General features: G+C 43.0%; 1 pseudogene; it reads right to left on the bottom strand.

The window, feature by feature from the left end:
• Positions 1-1,021: 1,021 nt before the first annotated feature.
• LOC136503402 (2-oxoglutarate-dependent dioxygenase 11-like) lies at positions 1,022-8,082 on the bottom strand (annotated as a pseudogene).
• Positions 8,083-8,631: the final 549 nt, after the last annotated feature.

Raw genomic sequence — 8,631 nt, 5'->3', positions numbered from 1 at the left:
AGAGGTCTCCAACATAATCATCAACAGGTAGTCAAATCCTTGACATGACACCAACCAACTCCTCGCCATCTTGACCACTTCAATTAGAATTAAAATTACATAATTTAGTAGATCATCAAAGAAAGTTCAACTCAATATTTAACTCTATCAACGCATAAATAGTAAGAAAATTAGAGATATATATATATATATATATATATATATATATATATATATATATATATATATATATATATATATATATATATATATATATATATATATAAAAGTAATACTCTTGTGCCTTACAATGGGGAAATATATCAAGATCGTATTCTATTTCGATACATACTTAATAAGACATTATCATATTGTTGTCAATACTAACTTTATATTATGATGATGTTATGATCATCATAAAATAATTTATAGCTTTTAAATTTTCTAGATATAGTAAACATAAATAACTATATAGGCCCTGTTTGGCAGAGTTCTAATCCTAGATGTAGAGCTGCAGACATGTTATTATAGTTACATGACTTCTTTTATTTATATTTTAGATTGAATAAAATATTTTGGATCATTTCAATTAGCCTATAAATTACAGATCCAGCGTAGACCTTGGAGCCAGAGCTGTAACAAACGGAACCAGCATTTATGTACTCATTTTCATTAACATTTGACACTATTTTTTCACCTGTCGCCACGCACGGACATATTTGCTAGTCCTTAAACAGATGTGCCATCCAATGATCAAAGTCTTACAGGTTGTATCATAGGTCAAAATTCAGGGATCGTAATCGCAACTACGGAAATACTCGATCTCTAACTGTCTATAAAACGTTTCCATATGACTTCAAAGTTCAAACAGCACATGAACACGAAAGTACAGACATATATCAACTGATCTTCTTTGGCTGTTTACTACGCTGGAGCATCACTTGTTTATTGAATGGGAAAAAAAAGAGAGTGACGATGTGGTGGCATTACGTGTCTGTTTGACTGTTTTCTCCATGAGTCTTGAAACATATATAGGTTCGTCTTAGAACACCTTCACATGATCCAAGGCTCGCTTTCCATCTAGTTTGTTTGACATGTGATGCGTAATGTAATCTTCCACCTTCACTGTCCTGTACAAAAGCTTTTCTGTTGGAGTGCCCGTAACAGGTGAAACCACCCCATCAAACTTTGGATTGTGGAATGCAGATGCTGATAATCGTTCCTTACGACCATCAATGATGACCCTATGCTCAGTACTCTTGAACTTTCCGTTCGTCATAATCTGCAACTGGAATGAGGAAATATGAGGTGCGCAAGAATTTAGTATTCGTTAAATATGCATTTACCATGCTGCATCCCTAGATTGAATCTAACTGGCCAAAATGAAACGAGAGTTATCTCTCATTGGGCCCATTTAGCCGGGCCCATAATTTAGGTTCTTTAACAATCGAAAGAGTATATCTGGGTTTTATTCCCATCAAAAAGTAATTAGATCAACTTATTACAGCTTAAAATCACGAGACGAACTAAATACTTTAGAACAAGTTTTAACTTAAGACTAATTTAGATAAGAAATTTATTTTCCATCAGTGTTATACCAACGGTACAGGACCATTTGCCTCCTTTGTGTTGGAGCATGATGCCACTTTGCTGATTAGCAAAGGTACCTGCAGGTATATGTGTGTGTTTGGACGATGACCAAACATTGCTAACCTTTACAATTCAACTGTTTGCTGACAATTTGTTCGAGGCACCATATGGACGGTGGACCAGAAGGACGGCTGTTGGAAAGTTATATTTCTTAATTGGTTTTTGAATGAATTGATTAAATGTGTAACAACGTCCGATAGAAGTCATTAGAAGTTAGTAAAAGCATACATTCAGTTATAGGTTTTGCTTCTCTTACGCTAATTCCAAAATATGGTTGTTTGTTTTGTGTTTTGGCGTTTGACCAAATCACACTAGTGTTCATTGGTGGATACCCACAAAGTATGAGTTGTTTCTAAGCTAAATACTAATATTTAGTGTGTTTACCCCAATGCCACATAAACCCAATGATGCCATTTAATTTGTTGAGAAGTAAAAGTTTTGAATTGCATGTTAGTACTTAATAACTAAAAGTTGGTTTACCTCAAGGAGATCTCCAACATTCACCAATAATGCATCATGCCTTTTTATTTGGAGGCCTTCGACTGAATTAACTTGTAAAAGGATGGTAAGAAAAGATCCATCTGAATGAGGCGAGAATCCCAAAACCTTTTAGGGCATCGACATGCACGGAGGGTAGTAATTCATCCTTAGAACTTGCACGGCATATTTGTCACTTGTCAGTTCAGGATCAATCTTTAGAATTTTTGCTATGGCTTCTACGATGGAATGGGCTACTTTCTTCAATTCATCACAGTAATCTTCAAGGGATTTCCTGACATCACAAAGGAATTAGGTGTTTGTATATATAAAAATATTACATTTTTCCTCCTCCGGGTGTAGTTACTCCCATCTTAAATAAACCACATTGTCTATAGGTAGATACCTATTTATCAGTTTGAGTATGTTTATATACTCATTTTAAGATACTCTAGATTTTTTTTTTCAAAAGAGCCCACATTTTAATATACCTGAAAGTAAGAGGTTGAGTAGGCCAATGTTTCATGTCACGAGCCGGACGAGGCTGAGTTATGATTGCAAACATGTCTGCCCAACCAAGCTTCTGATTGTTGGAAACAACATATGCTTGACCATACCCTTGAAGATCTCCTGGGGTTTGTGCGTAATAATTCTTCACATCTAGCGGTAGCTGAAAGAACTCCTGAATATCGCGCTTTATGTTCACCATAACCTCTTCTGGAACTCCATGACTCAAAACCTGTGAATTAATGCAAATAGTTCAACATTCACGAGTAAAATTTTCTTGGGATGAGCTGGTGGAATGGTACAGCATAGAATTTCTATTAATGATTTTTGACAACCAGCAAGATAACCATAAATTCTTACATGAAATTTAGTCCGTCACTAGAAATGCCCTCTATTTCTAGAGACAGGCTGGCAATTTCTAGAATCGATTGACAATTTGATCAGTCTTTAAAAATAGGTGGAGCACACAATAAATTCAAAATTAGGTGTAGACAAACTTTATATCAAAGTTACAGTACTCGAAGATATTTATAACTTTGTAGTTGGTCACTTTTTTATTTGAAAACATTTATGTCCGAAAAATTTTGTTCCAAATTTTGATAATTTGAAATTCAATTTGTTGTTATGTTTTTCAAATGACCTTAGATGGAGAAACTACCTAAACTAAAGTTGTAGTACTCAAAGTTGTCTCTGCAACTTTGTAGGTGATATTTTTTTCTTTTGAAATGATTTAGAGCTCGCACATTCTGTTTTAAATGCACAAATTTTGAAATTTATTTTTTAACTTTGCAAATAACCTTAGATGCAGAAACGACTTACAACAAAGTTATAGTATTCAAAGAGATCTAAACCATTTAGTTCAATCTTTTAAATTAAATTTGTTTAGTAGCTAAAATATGCATTACAATATTTATTAAAGTGAATATAAAAGAACTGTAATGAACACTTAGTCAGAAGTCCCTAAGATACAGTGGTGGTAATAAAGCAAAGCATGAGGCTAGAGGTTATGAGTTCCATCTGAATTGTAATTTGCGGCATGGTGGTTGCCTGATGTGCTGCTCCTGAGGTTATTTTTTTTATTGATTTGCTAATTCTGTAAATTTTTCTAGGAGCGGTTGGATTTCAGCCCGTCTCTAGAAATCGATCTTTAGGGGCAGCTAGATTGCAATCTGCCTTTAAAAATCAATGATTTTAATCACGGATAGAGACAGGCTAACCATTCACCTCTACAAACTCATTTCAACCTTCTCTAAACAACCTTGTCATACTAGTGATGTATGAACAGTATCTAGATTTAGAGGAAACAATTTGGTCTTTATTCTGCTATAAGCTACTCCCTTTGCTCCAAAATAAGTGTACATCTCATAGTTTGAAAAGCACTACTAGAAAAACAATTTTAGGAGACAGGGCCAAATTATTTTCTAAGGCAGGCACACCTAGCGACCGCCTCTATAAACGGTGAGTTCATTTAGTAGCCCAAATATTCAATATCAGATTACAAAATATTGGTATAAAAAGATAGCATATTATATATAGTCATAAATGAGTGCGTGGTCTAGTGGTACAGGAAGGTAGTGATAAACGTGAGGTCGAGGATTTGATTTCTAGAAGTTGCTAATATTTTTGGTTTTTGAGTTTTCTGACGACCATTAATAAAGAAAGACGTCTTGTTAAGGCACCCATCTCTGTTAATGGATTAACAGAGACAGGTATGACGCCGCCTCCCAAAAACCTGAGTAATGGAGGTGAACACCGTGATCGCCTCCATTAATAAAAAATGACTGTCTTCGAAAATAAATTCTGTTGTAAATCTTGTAGTAATGGAGGCGAACACCGTGATCACCCCAGAAGGAGGAGTCTAAGGGTGTGAGATCTGTCATTCCTTTAGGGCTCCGGCGCAGAGGAGATTCAGAGCGCTCCCACCGTCGACGAGCACTTTCCTGAAAAGCACTTTCTGGATGGTCGCATCGAGGACGAGGGGGAAACGCCCAGTGTAGGGGATATCCGCCCATTGGTCTGCCCTGTTGAAGGTGATGGGGACCTCAGACCATGGGCGATAGCTGGGGTTGGCGGCGGCGTCTTCCGTAGTGACGGCGAGCACCCATCGGTGCGGCGAGCTTTCCGTTCTCTTCTGCTCCTGGTGGAGGCGAGGCCCCCGAAGATGGTGGCGACCACCTTGTCGTGATCCTGGAAGGCATTGTTATTGTCCCCAGGTGGTCGGTGGCCTCCGGCTCCGTCGTTGGTGTCGTCATCCAGCTTCTTGTCCTGGAACTCCTTAGCCAAGCTGAGGCAGTCCTTCATCTTATACTTGGCGTTCTTGTGGAGAGGGCACGGGCCGTTGAGGATCTTCTTGTACTACTCGTCGTAGTTGCCCTTGGCTCGAGGTTCATTAACGGCGGCGACAATGTGGTCTGGCCGGCGGCGGCGATTTTGACCAGACTTGGGTCCTTCTGGCCAATCACGGCCGCTGTCATGATGGTAACTGCGGTCATCGTAGCGGCGGTTGTTGTGGCATCGGTCGTTGGGGCGGCCGTCGGGGCGGCGTGTTGGGCAAAGAGTGCCCGCATCCTCATTGAAGCGCACCACAGCTTCCTCGGCGTCGGCATACTAGTTGGCGGTCGTGATCATCTTGCCAATCCCTGTGGGCGGCTTGCGGTTGAACTTGGAGCGAAGCTCGCGGTGATGGAGTCCTCGGATGAAGGCCGTGATGACCTCAACTTCTGTGATGTTGGGAATAGAATTCCTCATCTCGGAAAAGCGTCTAATGTAGCTACGGAGGAGCTCGGACGGTTTCTGGTTGATGCGGTTGAGATCATGCTTGGTGCACGGCCGAGTATACGTAGCCATATAATTGTCGGTGAAGACTTTTTTCAGCTCTTCCCAGGATCCGATGGAGTCCAGGGCAAGGCTTCTAAACCAGTTCATGGCGGTTGACGTGAGCATGATGGAAGATAGTTCGCCATGACACTAATGTCTTCTCCGGTAGCGCGGACAGCAGTGATGTAAGCCTATAGCCACTGTGTTGGGTTCATCCTTCCTTCGTAGGGCTCGACCCAGTGATATTAAAACCATGGGGCCACTGAAGTGTTCAGAGCGCCCTTGTGAATGCTGGGGGCCCTTCAGGGTTGTCGGCGCTATCGTCTACAGCGTTGTCGGCATTGAGCGGCTCGAGAGCTGAGTTCGGGTTACTGTACCCTTGCTCGTACTCCTGGCGGCGGTGTACCTCTTCTTCATGGTTGCCAAAGCGGCGTTTGTCGATATGTCATCGTGCATCTCGGAGATTGTTGAGGTGCACTCGGACGTCCTGGTCGACCTCTTGGTCATGTTGGCGGTGATGTTCGATGTGGTTGCCCCTAGCTCCGCCCTAGAGGGGTTGCCTATCGTTGCGATGCTGGTCAGTGAAGCGACTTGGGCGGTGATCGGATCTTGTCGCGGCTGATTGGCGAATTGAGGTTGTGGAGTATGAAGGTCTCTGATCCTGGTGGATCTCATTGACCTGATAGTGTGCCGCTTTAAGCATGGCGGCGACCTTGGCGACCTCGGGTGTCTGTGGGAGCCGAGCGAGCTCGTTGGTGGCCACTACGAGATTGGCGCTTGGGGTCTTGTAGACATCGTGGTCATCAACGTGGACAAACTCATCGTCGAGGTTGTGTTGGAGTGGCCTTCCTTGCGAGTCAAGTTGCTGCTCGGCCATCGCAAGAGCAATCTCATTTGCTCGGCGATGCGCACGGTTGACGTTCCGGTTCTCGCGGGCAGCGCGTTCCTCCTCGGTTTCGCCATTCCGAGGGGGCTGTCGACGCTGACGTTGATGATTGCGCCACCGCGGAAAGGAGGGAGAAGAAGTAGTTCGGTGGTGGTTTCGACGACGGTCTCCATAGAGCCCTAGGACTCAGAGTCCGGATTCTCCTCCAGGATGGTTTGGAGGGGTGTTCCGGGGCGTCGGCCGACGTGCAGCATGTTGACAGCCGGCGGAAGCTGGTCGACGGTCTGGTCGGCGAGAGGATGGACATCTCCAACCTGGTCGGCGAATTTGCCCCTTAGGGCATCTTGATAAATGGCGGCGGGGTTGGTGAACCTGAAGGGTAGGGCCGTAACCCCTGGAGTTTTCCGAGCAGCCTCCGATAGATCTGGATCGGAGGGTGGTCGGCGCTGAACTAGAGTGTCTAGAGCCGATTCGGCGATGGAGAGGTAATTGACGAGCTTCAGACCGACCCAATCGACGGATGCGATCAGATCATCATTGTTGATCTACCTCCCCTGGTAGCGAGGAAGCGGGTGGTGAGTCGTCGATGAAGGCGACCTCGAAGGCAATTCCGAGATCGGATCTGTAGTCACAGGTGTTGGGATCTGTACTGGCTCGATGAGCTCTCCGACTCCGTCAACATTGATGACCCACGAGATGTATCCGACCGTGAAGATCTGGCTGGGCTGTGGGAGGGACGAAGAGCCTGCGGAAAAAACCATCTTGTTCGACAAGGAAATAGCATGCACACCCCTACCTGGCGCGCCAACTGTCGATAAAATATCGTCGGTAGTCCTCCGAGGGATATCCCACAAAGGTAGATTGATCAGCAGAGAGGCGTGTAATCAAGAACAAGAAGGCAACAGAGACACACGAGTTAGACAGGTCCAGGCCGTCAGTATGACGTAATACCGTACTCCCGTGATCTGTTGGTTTGTATTGGTTATCGTATGATATTGCATGAGTTTGGAGGGGGTCCCTGCCCGCCTTATATAATCTGGGGGCAGGGTTACAAGTCGGTTAGATCTGAGAGATAACCGAAAAGTAATAACAGATTACAGGAATCTTGGGATCATACGTATCCTAACAGATCTCGTAGTATCTTCAGGATATCTTCCTGATGTCTTGCGGGAGGCGCCGAGCAGAGTCGTGCCCCGTAAGGCTTCATCTTGTGGACTGGGCCACCCCTGGGGGTGCAGCCCATGTGGTCTGCCGTGGGTATCCGGGATCGTACCCCCATAAGTGGAGTAAGCTAATAACCAAATATATACCTAAAAATATTTATGGTACCAAATAGATATTATTAGATTAATTATATCATAAGTTTTTATAATAATTCTGTTTAGACATACACATGTCAATATTATATTTATTATAAATCTAATTAAATTTGAATTTAGTGGATCCTTCAAAGTGTATGATATATACTTTCGAAGGGAGTAGTTGAAGCTACAGCTCCAATTTACAAATGAATGGAGGTACCTACCTGAAAGAAGCCCCACTCCTCGCAAGCAGATCTGAGCTTGGCCGCCTCCTCTTCCAAGTGCTGTGGGTTGAGGAGTCTTCCAAGGTCAACCACCGGAAGCTCGCCGGGGTGCTCGTAAAGGACTGATGTACCGCTCCAGTGCCTCAGCCGTTAGCTCGCCGGCGTCGCAAGCCGCGAGACCCTGCACGTTCCTGACGGGGATCGTCGTAGCCACCTGTGATATTCTGCTGTCACTGGCCATCACCAACTCTATCACCACTCAAAGAGTGCTTAGCTTGTTTGTTCTGGCTGCCAGGATTAGCATGCCACTAACAGCCTGAACGATTGTGAATTATAAGCTAGAAGTACTGCTGGCTGATTTAAAGTGAGAGAAAAATAGTGTTGCAGCTTATAATCCACGATCGTATAAGCCGAAATGAACAGCAGTAAGACAGTAAGACATATATATAGGATGTACTGTCATCTTATACTCTTATAAAACAAAACCCCATTATCTATTTATCTCAACATATAAGCTATTCAACTAGTCAATGCACTATTATATAAAATTAAAATCCATTAAGCAAAACCCCACTAGCTATTTATCTCAACATATAAGTTGTTCAACTAGGCAATGCACTATTACATACAATTAAATCCACTAGCACATGCATCAACTATAATATCCACGTTAGTGAAACAAATAAACATTTTATTGTCTATGTTATTATACCATATAATCCGTAATTCTCACGGCAACATGCTGGGTATATTTCTATGCAGAGGCTTCCTCTGTTGTAAGTACCGCGTA

The sequence above is a fragment of the Miscanthus floridulus genome, chromosome 14 (genome assembly GCF_019320115.1).
Source record: "Miscanthus floridulus cultivar M001 chromosome 14, ASM1932011v1, whole genome shotgun sequence".
Classification (NCBI taxonomy): Eukaryota; Viridiplantae; Streptophyta; class Magnoliopsida; order Poales; family Poaceae; genus Miscanthus; species Miscanthus floridulus.
Note: the sequence above shows the minus strand (reverse complement) of the source record. Positions and strands in the feature narration are given on the sequence as shown.